We start from the raw sequence: 12,976 nt of genomic DNA on the forward strand, positions 1-12,976 counted from the left end.
CAGGCCCCACAAATAAGCCAGAGATGCATTTTAAATAAAAGGACACATTCTACTCATGTAAAAACATGCTGATTCCCGGACTGTCCGCGGGCCGCATTTAGAAGGTGATTGGGCCGCATCCGGCCCCCGGGCCTTAGTTTGGGGATCCCTGGTCTACATCCAAACAGGGGGTTGAGCACTGGGCCCTCATAGCCCCCCTTGTTGCTGTCGCCCTCTCTGACCCTGCCGGCAGGGGACAAGTGTGAGAAGGAGCATCTTGTGCATTAGGGCCAGAGGGAGAGGAAACACAAATGGGAACAGGTCTTTTTTTTTTCCTAGTAAGTCACTGTCTTTCAGACCCTGTCAGGTGGTCTCCAGGATGTATGGACAGGATAACGCAGAATCTCTGTGCAAACAAATCCAGATGAATGTTCACTGTTGTATAACCTCCCTGGAAACAAATGAGAACAAATGCACAAGACAGTGGGCATCATAAAACCGCCATGTGCATGCGAGCCAGGATTACCGGTAATGCTCAAAACACAGATCCCACGGACTTAAAAAGGGACCCAAGAGTAGGCAAATGTTCGACACAATTTTAAAATCACTTGACTCCAGAACCTGACTACTTTATAGCCTATTCACTAGCAGCACAGTATTTATGGTCTACTTGTGAGTACCCTAGTCTCAGTGTCCTCATTGCAGGACTCAGCAGGGAGGAAGGGGCCAAAACTAGGATTATCTGGTTTTGCCTGCCATTGTTGGCCTCCCTACTCTATCAACCCCAGTGGGCACCAGCCAGCCAGGTCTTGGTGAGGTCTAGGTCTGTTCAGTGCCTGGACGAGAGACCTTCCAGTCAGCCATGCCTTCTTTTCAGGATTTACAGTACTCCATTCCATTCCACAGCAATGGAGTGTGCGGATTCAGAGTTCTGTCCTTAGGGCTCTTTCCTGCAAAGCTCGGGTTCCCCGCAATCCTGCTAACGCCTCTGGTGTGTGGATGGTGATCTTTGGGTCACAAAACAATTGACACCTGGAGAATAAGCTTCCTTAGTATACCATAGATGTGTTTGGGAGGTATGTGCGTACATCTGACTTAATTTCATTCATTTATTTCACTGAGAAATCTCTACTGCATCTACGCAGTTGCTTACTCTCTCGCCTTTCACACTCTGTCTCATGTATGTGTGAACTATGGAGTTCCTGAAAATTGAACTGGAGCTGCCTCAAAAAGAAATGGCCAGAGTTCCTGTCTGCGCCTTTCAAGAACAGCTTAACGTGTAGTAAAACAGCAGCTGAAGCTTTTCACAGCATGGAGATAAACACCCATCACTTGCTAAGAGAGGCAACTACAGCGATGGCTGGTTGCAAACAAATTTGAAATTGGAGGTATATATAAATACTTATCTCTCCGGGGTCCCTTCCAAGTCCATAATTCTATATATGCTACATAATGTGCTCACTGCCGCCCTCGCTCGCTAAAGATCCGCGCTGCTGCTGAGCTGCGCTTGCACGCTCCTCCAAAAAGCAAGTGTTATCTTGGGTCAACAATCCCACGTAAGAGCAGCGAGTGTTTGGGGCAGTCGTTCCCCGCAAATCCCCCAGCCACCCTCTAATGGGAAGCTACTCCTGCCTTCGCGACACTCGTCCCGCTTGCGGAAGCATTTTCCAGCAAAACACACTCAGAAGGGCTCGTTGCTTTATTTTTATGTTTTAAGGTTCCCTTACGAACGCCGAGACCGAGAGCCAACCCGAACCGTTACGCGCCGCTATCTTTTCGCCAAGGCCTGGCAAGTTTGAAGGGTCCCCGAGAACGGCGTCGTTGCGCAAAGCCTTGCAAACCCCTCGGCCAGCCCACCCAGCTCCGCGGTCCTTCGAATGAACATGCCTTTAGGATCGCGCCGGATCAGCGATTTAATCCGTGAAGACCGAAGGCTGATGCAGCAACAACAACAACTCTCCGTCTCCAAAGAAACGATGAGTTTTTAAGAGATCATCTTCTTGGGGAGGAGGGGGGGGGGAGAGGCTTCTTTGCAGATGCAAATCGCGTCTCCGGCCAGCAGGAGGAAGGAAGAGGAAGTGAGAGCGGCGGCGGCGGCGAGGCTTCTGTGCGGGGTGTGCGCGCGTTGGAGTCTGATGATGGGATAGAAAGAGAAAGAGAGAGTCGGAAAGAGAAGCACCCAAACAAGCCGCGGTAAGAGGCCAACTTCCATGGTGCAGGAGGCGCTGGCTAGGGGAGCCACCGGGAAGCGCGGCGCCCTCCAGCCTCTGCGGCAACGCAGCCAACTTCCTTGTCCGCTCCGGCCGCTTGCTCGGCTTCAGGGATAGGATTGCGGGCAGGAGGAGGAGGAGGAGGGAGGGGGGCTCGCAAGATTGCATGCGCTCCTCTGGGGACGGGAGCTGGCCCGACGGTGCGGGCTGCTGCTGGTCCCCTGGACGGGGAGGTGCAGCTGCGGGTTTCTTTTGCGGGGAGGGTGCCGTCCGCTCGGGAGCAAGTCCCGCGGAGTTGGTTGGGGTGAGTGGCGGGAGGGGGGGTTGACCCTTCTCCACGCCGTGCGCGCGTCTGGGCTCGCCATGGGGACCTGACGCGCTCTACCTGCGCTGCAGGGGCTGGGGAAGGCGCGCGTGGGAAATGCGGCCCCTTTGCAGGGAAGGGGGGGGCAGGGGAGCTGCTCCTGCGAAGAAGTGAGCGGGGTGGGCGCTGGGTGAGTGCGGGGGTGGGTGGGCAACCGCAGGGAAGACTTAAAGAGGAGAGGAAGGGGGCGTCCGGAGAGCTGTAGAGTTGCGCGTGCTGTGGGGGGTGCGGTGCGGTGCGGTGGCGGCTCCTCTCCCCGGGATGGGTGGCCGCAGGTGGCCTCCCCTTCCTTGTTTCTGGCCGCGAGCGAGGCACGCCTTTGGCGGGGGTGGGCGGGCGAGGGAGGGAGGGAGGCTGCTCCGGAGGTGCCGTTTGCCCCCCGGGGAGGGCGATGGAGGCGTCCGCGCAGCAGCCAAAAAGGGAAGGGGGATAAAAGGTGCGTGCTCTTTGGGGTGGGGGGTGGGATCTGTTCCGTCTGTGCGAGAGACCCGGGCAGCGCCTGAAGAGGAGCGCCCGAGGGCTCGGAAGGGGGGGGGGGAGGAAGGAGGACATTGCTGCAGTTGGGGAGGAAGCGCGCCTCTCCCCACCCCCGTGCTCGATCGGCAGCCGCTGCCCGCGCGTGGGGTGTTTGCTGGGGTCGGGGGTGGGTGGGCGCGCAATGGGAGGAAGGCGCAGCGCGCGCCTCCGGGGGGCGGCGTTGCCCTAGATTAAGCGGCCTCGGGGCTGCCCGCAAGGGGGTTGCTCTCTCGCCTGCCGGCCACGCAGCCCTCTCGCCTCTCTTCCCCCCTTTCTCACGATCTCTTCTTCCTCTTCTTGACCCTTCCACCAAACAGTCGCTCCAGGTGCTTTTCCGTTTTCCGCGCCTCTGCACCTGACTTCCCCGGCCCGCACGTGTGAAACGACCCGAGCCTGATGCGGGTCAAGACAAAAATCGCGCTACCAGGCTACCTAGAAAAGGGAGATGGGAATGCCGCTATGTCGTGGGGTTAGGAAATAGCTCAGGGACAGACTCTTGTAATATGGCACCCTAAGCGAGGACAATTCTGGGGTCCCCCACGAATTTTTTATTATTATTTTGACATACAGTTGCTTTTTGAATTTATCTTCTCAGTAGGTTCCTGCATTAAATATATTATTATAATATTTTATTTTGCACCCCCTTGGCTTGGCACCCTGTGGGGGGGGGGACTACTAGCATTGCCTTAAATCTGATGCTGGCCCCTCACCTGCCCCCACAAAGTAGGAATATTTTATAAAGCAGACAAAGGCATTTTGATGCCTAAGGCAGAATCGCAAGCTGGTGGATAAGGAGCTGAGCACTTGACCCCCCCCCCACCTTATTTCTTGTCAACCGAGTCTTGCCCCTGCCTCCTTACAGGTAAGCGTAGCCCTACGTATAAACGTTAGAGGTGCTTGATTTTTATGCCGCTTACAGGCCAGAATGGCTTCTAAGTGGCTTGCAAGCATGACATCAGTTATAAAATCCATACATGTTTAAAATTAACGCACAAAACAATTTCAGCAAAATGTTTAAAACACCCAGGTTTAAAATAAACAGTAAAACACACACACACACACACACACACATACATATACAAACATGAGAGAGAGGGTGCAGTCATAGACCTTCTTACTTAGAAGCAAGCCCCATTGAACTCTGGAATTTACAGTGCAACCATCAATGGAAGCAAGCATCATGCGTTGATTCCTCTGTATCATTAGTTAAAAGCTTCCCGCTCCACCTTCTGAAAATCTCATGCTCTTTCACAAGACTCTGGCTTCGCCCCTTGCTGTGTTGTATGCTTTCAGTAGCCTTCCAAAACACTTGCGTGGTGCCAGCTTCTGTTTTCTTCAAGGCCCACCTTTCCTGTGAAGCCTTTGGGCCCGTCCCCTTGTACCCATCTATTCTTCCTCTGCCCCCAAGTATTAATTTGAATTTCATTGCTAGCTGCTTGGCCCAGGGCCCTGCCCTTTGGCACACTGTAATGTACTCTGCACACCATATAAAAAATATCCAGTTTACTATACACACACACTATCTTGATTATGATGGAAAGTTCAATAAGTTCATGCACTGCATGTGACACCCATCTTTCAGCGAATAAAGAGAAATGTAACTTAATCACAACAAAAATTTGCAAATAATAATATAGTTTTATTCTGCTGCAGCTAGGCTCTGTGTAGAATTGAGTGACTGGACAGCGAGAGGCAGGTGAAAAGTACCAGCAGGACTTCATGCAAGAGCTGGCATTGAAAACAAAAACCAGTTGCATTCATCTAGTTGAGTTTACAGTAAGAGCAATGACTTACTATATTTCTGAGTAAAAAGCTAAACTTTCATTCCAGGGCGTGACTCCCCCTCCCCCAGAGAGAGTTTTGATAACCATAGTTTTAATCAGTTACAGGGTTTTGTGCTATATATTTTTACTTAAGTTGCTTTTGCACTTCTATGGTTTTTTGGTGTGTATTTAAAATGTCTGAAGTATGCAATTTAAAGGTATAGTCTGGGTAAAGTTAAACACTTCAAACCCCCCCCCCCCATTTTTTTAGTGGGAGAGATTAAAGTATATGCTGAACTCATACATTGAATTCAATTACGGTACTCTTTGGCTGGCTACTGTCCTGTGAGTGTATCAGAACTTCACCCACAATTGTAATTATTTTTCTTTATTTCTTTTCCACTACTGTAAGGGGGAGGGGAGAGACCCAAAACATCACTTGTATTTTCTAGTGCTGTCTACTGAAACCATTTGAATTTCTCTTCTTCCATTTATGTGTTGTTGTTTTTTGTAATCAGCTGACTAGGCCATATTGTTGGGGAATGGCCTGAAATTTAAAAGGATCTTTTAGACTGGTTTGTGCATTTTTAAATATTGAATGTACCGAGTCAGCAGTTGCATGGGTGGGCTCTGTAAATGTATAGATAATAATTTGGTTTTTCTTCACCTGCTATCTGTAAGTATTTTTCTATCTCGACATGCTTATATGTGCACACGTCGCTTTATCACCTAGGGCGAATCCATACTAATAATTTGCTGCTTCTTACATGTATTAAGATATTCTCCTTCCATAGGATAGCGATGTCTGACTTTAAGTTGCTACTCATAAATTATTTCATGGCAACTAATTAGGGCAGCGAGATCTTTGAACCTTACAGGAGCACCAGGCCCCTGTGCTGTCTAGCAACACAACACGGCATCAAGCAGAAAGTAGAGTGAGGCTTGTCATAGATTTCTGCCCCTTCCACTTCCACGATAACATGCTAAGCAAGAAAAAAATGTGCTCAGAGTCTCTTTCTGATTCTGTAAAATTCACAGAACGACCTACAGAAAGCAGATATTGTAGACAGGCTTGTTTCATTTTACAGCCATAGATGCCGACCATCTACAGCCTCTTTATTCCGAGGGATTTCTATTCCAAGTCAATAAAACTGCCCTGGAGCAAGGGACTTGCGCACTCTCTCGCCTGTGATGCATCCGTTCCTTCTGGTGGTGCATGTAATGTGCCTCTCTCATCGTAAGGGAGGCATTTCTGGCCTCATCCTCAGTTTATCAGCGTGCACATTTTCTCCTGGGTGTCTAGTGGGAGATGGAAGCAACTAGACGGTTGGTTTCTTCTTGAGACAACCGTGCATGTAATAGCACTTCCTCACGGGGCTCTTTCTGTGGCAAACTTCCGTGTGCTTGTGTGGCGCCGCTCCACCCTTCCTTCCGCCCTTTGTTTGCTGAAATCTCTTGGATTGTGCAGTTTGAGCTCTTGCCGTGAGGGCTTCGGCTATTTTCTTTTGCTTTTAGGATGTGATCTCATGCTTTCCATGCCGACAATCAAGTGATCCACTGCCCCCCCCTTGCCCTGGCATTCTCAAAGGAATCCATGAGCAACTTTAGGTCTGTTTTTGAAGAGCGAAGGCCGTAGTAGGCCACTGCACACTTACCTGAGAGTAGGTCCCATTGAACTTGGTGGGACTTCTTTCAGGGGAGCTGGGTGTAGGATTGTATCGCAGAGGGACATGGTGTTCCAGCACTGCTTTGAAAATCAGGATGTCCTTTGTGTTCGGTGGGCCTTTGAAGTTACTGAATGAGAAAGACTGCTAAAATAAAGGAACATCTGGAGGCCCTGCTGCCTCCCAGCTTTGGGTAATTAAGACCATTCCGCCAAGACCTTCTAAAATATCCCTTCGCTAATAGGCTGTACATGTTGCTATTCCTTTGATAAGACTTTTCGGAGCAGCCTGCCCAGCAATACTCAAAGCTGGCTTGCGTTTCGAAGTAAATGTATTCCTGAACTTGCTTATGCCAAAGAGTTTGAGGTAAACAACAGCATGTGGAACAAACATGATGGATAGTTTGTGGTCTGCAAAGCACTTACAGTCTGTAAAGGCCATTATAGATGAATGAAAGGTATTGAACATCTTGGGGAGAACCATGTGCTTTGCTGCAGAGATGCATCGTCTCTAGATCAACTTGTGGTGCTTTGTGAATGTCACCTTGCGGGTTGGAATAAGGCTCCTTCCTTACACCAGGAGAGGACTGTCCTCAAGTCGCCCAGTATTGTCTGCACTGGAAATCCCTCAACATTTTTGGATCCGAGGCCAGCCTTTAGCCGAAGGGCACATTTGGGGACTGACCTTTTTGTGTGTTACTATATCTTTGTATGGCGATTGTATTGTTGCTGCAACTCGCCGTAGGTCGAGATAGGTCAGGTGGTGTACCACTAATCGCAGTGGTTCTCAAACTTGGGTCTCTGGCTGTTGTTCGACTACAGCTCCCATCATCCCTGACCACTGGTCCTGCTAGCTAGGGATGATGGGAGTTGTAGTCCAACAATGGCTAGAGACTCAAGCTTGAGAACCAACCCACCACTAGGAGACCAGTGGCCTTTTCGAGATCTTGTGTCGCAAGTACTGTCCTGTGTTGCAAGTCTTTCCCGGCCCTGTTAGCCGATATATTTCAATTGCAAATGCTGAGGTTTAACATAGGAACTCTGTGTGCACTGAGCTATGGGGCTCTCTTTGCTACAAAGTCTTTTTAAAAGAATTATCTGGTCTTGTAATTGTTGCATGCCGTGAAAGGTTTTGTTTTCAACAGCTTTGCATAAAACTGAAGTAACAATCATTAAACCGTTATTGCCTTTTTGGTATTACCTTCCATTTTAGTTGCTTAAAAACCGTAAAACACTTTTTGGTTGTCTTTTTTCTTTTCTTTTTAAAGAACTCTGTTCCTACCTGACCCGTTTATTATGGTCATAACCCATTTATTAGGACCAGTTCATAGAATCAGCAGAGCCTAAAGTCACATAAAGGAGCAGCCATAACACACTAAGCGGGTCTGGACTTGGTCTGCGCCTGCGTGGGCGATTGGCACACAAGACTGAGGAGCCCCAGCTTGGAGCTGGAGAGGAGGTAGACAGCTCATGGGTAGAGCACGTGTTTTGCATGCAGAAAATCAACTCCTGTCTTTTCCAGTTAAAGAATCAGATAATTTGGAAGACCTCTTCCTGAGACCCCTGGAGAACGCCTGCTGGGCTTGGTTGAAAAAAAAAAAAGCCTTATGCAGCTTTGTGACCATTTCCTATGAGGGTAATTTGGTCTGGGCCATGTTGCCCCATCCTTTGAAGACACTCTGAAGCTTTCCGTGACACTGGAGACAAGGCCCCGGTCTGCAGGAAGAACCGGGTCTTATCTGTGGTGACCATTCAAAAAATCTGTGAATCCCTGAGTTGATTTTCCAGAACAAACTCCTTGGAGAAAAACGGCATGCCTTGGAAGGGGCTATGCAAAGCCCTTTTCTGACACAGTTTTCTGCATCCTAGGAGGGTTTCCTTTCTCCATGGAATGGGGGAGCATTCAGACATGCAACCCCTTACTTTCAGCATTGAGTGGTACAGTTCAGGAATAATGATCATGTTATTTACATAAACCAGCTCCAATCATTGTCTGTTGCCTTCAGTTGAGAGTGTTTGGAGCAGATTGGCTAATGGCGGCCCACTTTCTCCCAAAGCCTCTTACCAAATTGTTGCAAGTTGCTGCTTTCTTTGAACGTTTCTGTCCTTTGCTCTCAAAACAAGCAATTCCACGTTTCTTTTATTTGGTCTTGGAACCTCTTCGTTCCTTCCCTTATGTGACCCTATTATTGTTAGGTGTTGGTTGTTGAGGAGCAAGTTGCTCCTTGTTGCTGTAAACTGGCATGGACCGGTTGAAGAAAATCGATAGGTTTGTGTCCTTTTAAGTAGAAAAAAACATGTCAATTATAAGATACGCGGATGGCGCTGTGGGTTAAACCACAGAGCCTAGGGCTTGCTGATCAGAAGGTCGGCGGTTCGATCCCCGCGACGGGGTGAGCTCCCGTTGCTTGGTCCCAGCTCCTGCCCACCTAGCAGTTTGAAAGCACGTCAAAGTGCAAGTAGATAAATAGGTACCGCTCCGGCGGGAAGGTAAACAGCGTTTCCGTGCACTGCTCTGGTTCGCCAGAAGCGGCTTAGTCATGCTGGCCACATGACCCAGAAGTTGTACGCCGGCTCCCTTGGCCAGTAACACGAGATGAGCGCCGCAACCCCAGAGTTGGACACGACTGGACCTAATGGTCAGGGGTCCCTTTACCTTTACCTTTAGTATTTTCCTAAATCCTGGTTGTATGACAGCAGGTTACAGGCAATATCACTTCCACCTTGGGAGGCCATTCACCAGTTCACATATAGAATGTGCAGCAAAGGAACAAAAAGTTCAGTATGAATCGGGAACCATGCCTAGAGGACAAGACAATTTGCATCTTTCAGCCTATTTTTGTTATTTTTTTATGAGAGCTGATTAATTAATGTTGTGTCTGACCTTTTAAGAGCAAAAATGCAGCACTTCCATTACAATAGATTTAGATTTGTGTAGCTATAAGAACATTCCCTGTACTGAATACGCTTTTAAAAAAGAAGGCTTAATTTGTGGCAAAAAGGGAAATGTTAAGTGTGCACTATTAAAGTACTAAAGGTTTCTGTTTAGTTTCCCCTTTACTTTCTGCTTCTGGAAGTCGCTTGCCTGCCCCCCCCCCACCTTCCTGCCCATTTTAAGTCAGCAGAGCAATAAACTTTTAAGACCTGGAATATTGGTAGCAATCAAATGCAATATAATACTATGTATTGCACCGCATGAAGATACCAACTCTGTTCATATCACAACTCTGGGTTTAAAAGGCAAGCGAATTTACTGCAAAGGCTGTAACTTTATCCTCTATTTAGTTCTCTGCCCTGGCTTGCTACCAGGGTGCCGCTATATTTGTAAAGTCCATTTTGAAAGTGTTAAAAGTGTGATTTATTGATATGCTGGCATTTTTAAAGTTGAACCACTGTGCTTTCGAATAGGAAGTAAAACAGGAAAAGAAATGCACTGCAGAGGCAGTTTCCGAATATTTTGTTCTGGTTTCTATTAATAAAAATTATTTTGGGCCTGTTTGCTAGTTTGAGACACAATTTCTACTTCTTTTTTCATTTTTATGCTGTAAACCTCCCTGGGATCAATGAATAAAGGGTGGTGTAAAAATTTAATATAGCTTGGTGAAAAACCTTCCCTTTAAAAGTTCACCACAATCCAGAACTGGGTCTTTAACTTCTGTTTGAGATGCCTTCATGTCTCCTACCACATTCTTTCAAATGTGAACTAAGGCTGCAATCTCATACATGCTTTCAGTGAACTGGCTCCCACTGAACTCAGTGGGTTACTTCTGAGTAGACACTCATACCTGTAAGCAGAGAATTATTTTTGTTTAAGCTCAGGGTTGGGGAACCTGTGACTCCAGATATTCTGGAGAGTCTGGTCTCCTGTCTTCTGTTGTCCCCAGCCAGCGAAGCCAATGGCTACAGATGAAGGACAGCATTAGAAACTCAGCCATAGAATCTTATCACTAAATGGCACCTTAAACTTAGGTTGCGGTCGCCACAAAAAGGTGCCCTTTTGCGATGGAGTTCTATTATTATGAATACTATTATACTTATTAATTTCATTTCTATACCTCTTTAGATGTTAAATCTTAAAGTAGTTTGCGACACATTAAACCGTGAAATAAAACAACCCAGAATAAAACAAATGACCATATTTCAGATCCTTCTCTAAGTGACATTTTGCTTTCCCCAGTCGCCAACCTGGCATCCAGAGATCTCCACTTGGTCGCAGTTGGACCTGCGCCAGTTGCAAAATGCACTTGGCGCCTGGCTAATTTCTAACACTGCATGGGAGTATAGTTCCAACGGCACCTGGAGGGCTATAGGTTCCCTATCCTTGGTTTAGTGCATTCCTTTCATTAATGCAACTTTCACTAGTCTGGACACCCTCCAGATAACTTGGACTACAGTCCCAGCCAGTGAGTACTACTTTACAGTGTATTACTCTATAATTTTTATATCACTCTGGGATCCATGGTGTTCAGTAAATACTTTGAATCCCAGTTCAGCTGCAGAGCTTACAATCAAAGCTTGTAAAACACTTTAAAATTATTATTAATACTGCTTCTGGGACTGCTGGGGTAGCACAGTCAGTGGAGCATGAGACTCTTAATCTCAGGGCTGTGGGTTCGAGTCCCACATTGGGCAAAAGATTCCTTCATTGCAGGGGGTTGGGCTAGATGACCCACATGGTCCCTTCCAGTTCTAGGATTTTATGATTCTTTTTAAAAGAGGCGTGGGGAGACAATACTTCACACAGGTCAGTTGCCTTTCCCCCCCTTCCCACTTCTACTCTTCCTCTGCCACACAGGGTAGTAGTAGTAGTAATAGTAATAATAATAGTAATAATAATAATAATTTCACTTGTTCCCACAGAAGCTGACCTCTGTAGGAAAAAAGCTCTGGGCTGTGCAGTCGGGAGGCAAACCTGTCATGTGTACCAGGCACTGATAACTAATTCCAGCTTCGTTACTGGAAAGAAAAAACAAAACAAAACAAAACAAAACAAAACCCTGGTGGGCACTTAACTAATTTAATGCAAGTAGTTCATTTTGTCATGTATGTGTAGGATGCTGTGTTCTAGCTATTGCATCATTGCTCAACTATATTTTGTCTCTCGATTGCAATGAGTAGGAGTTCCCCTTGTGTACTCGCAAATAAGACAGGAATTTAAAAATACAATTTTTGTGTGGAGTGAACTGCACAGCCCCCCCAAAATATGACAAAGCCCCCGTCCGAAAGCCTTGCCATCTAAATACTGTCAAAATTAACACGGAAGTGGAAGGAGGACAGAAAAAAGATGTATGGAAACTAAATAAAACATGCACCCTATATGAAGCATGTTGGAAATCACCTTTAAGGCATTTTAAAAAAAGAAAAGATAAGATGGGATATAAATATTTTAACACAAATAATTTTTTTGTGAAAATGAACTAAAGCTGGGGAGCGCATTGGAGGAAAAAAAATGATAAATTGTGAAGGAATGTTAAATAGACAGTTATACGCAGGGCTCCCCCCCCCCCGCCAAAACTCACCGGACCTCAAATCTGGCACCTTTCAGGTAGAGAACAAGTTAGAAGTTCATGGTAAGGTCCAACACCTCTTTTTCTAGAAAAGTAACGCGGGTGGTGCTGTGGTCTAAACCACAGAGCCCAGAGCTTGCCGATCGGAAGGTCGGCGGTTCGAATCCCTGCAACGGGGTGAGCTCCCGTTGCTCGGTCCCTGCTCCTGCCAACCTAGCAGTTCGAAAGCATGAAGTGCAAGTAGATAAATAGGTACTGCTCCGGCAGGAAGGTAAATGGCGTTTCTGTGCTCTGCTCTGGTTCGCCAGAAGCGGCTTAGTCATGCTGGCCACATGACCCGGAAGCTTTATGCCGACTCCCTCGGCCAGTAACGTAAGATGAGTGCCGCAACCCCAGAGTCGTCCGCGACTGGTCCTAATGGTCAGGGGTCCCTTTACCTTTACCTAGCACGGGTTATATAGTTCTTGACTATAAGGTTGCACAGCACCTCTGAGCTGTGTGAGATCCCATGGATTCCAGGCGCTTACCCAGAGTTTGTTTTTTCCTTTTGGAAATGAGACACAGGTGGCTTTACAATATATTGTTTATTTACACATTATACCACCTGAGCCTACAAGGAGGTCCTGCTTCTCCTGTAGCCACAGCCTCGGATTCCAGCAGAAATCAAGACGGGCTTCCTCTCTCTGCATTTCTTGCCTGCAGGTTTTGCATCCGGCTTATAGCTCACATCACTCTCAACTCTGCCTTTTTGTCTTTCTGTCTACCAGACATTTGAGGGAGGAAAGCCCACCCATTTGTGCTCTGGCACAGAGCCACTTCCTTTGTTCCCTTAGTGGCCCTTACTTAGTGGGCCATTACCAGGCCAGCCTAGCTATTCCAGCAATTGAATCCATTCCGGATCTGGGAATTAGAAAGTGGGGCTCAGGCGTACAGCCCACCCACTCCTCAAACGCATAACAGTAATTTAGTTAACG

At 47.4% G+C, this 12,976-nt stretch overlaps 1 protein-coding gene across 2 annotated transcripts in view; it reads left to right on the forward strand.

Moving 5' to 3' along the window:
* The first annotated feature begins 2,018 nt into the window (after window positions 1–2,018).
* ELMO1 (engulfment and cell motility 1) overlaps window positions 2,019–12,976 on the forward strand; it is a 296,344-nt gene continuing 285,386 nt past the window's right edge. For both annotated transcript variants that reach the window (XM_033165673.1, XM_033165674.1), the window contains exon 1: window positions 2,019–2,172. The gene's annotated coding sequence lies outside the window, so the exon portion shown is untranslated. The remainder of the gene's footprint in view (window positions 2,173–12,976) is intronic.

The sequence above is a fragment of the Lacerta agilis genome, chromosome 12, assembly GCF_009819535.1.
Source record: "Lacerta agilis isolate rLacAgi1 chromosome 12, rLacAgi1.pri, whole genome shotgun sequence".
NCBI classification, from domain to species: Eukaryota; Metazoa; Chordata; class Lepidosauria; order Squamata; family Lacertidae; genus Lacerta; species Lacerta agilis.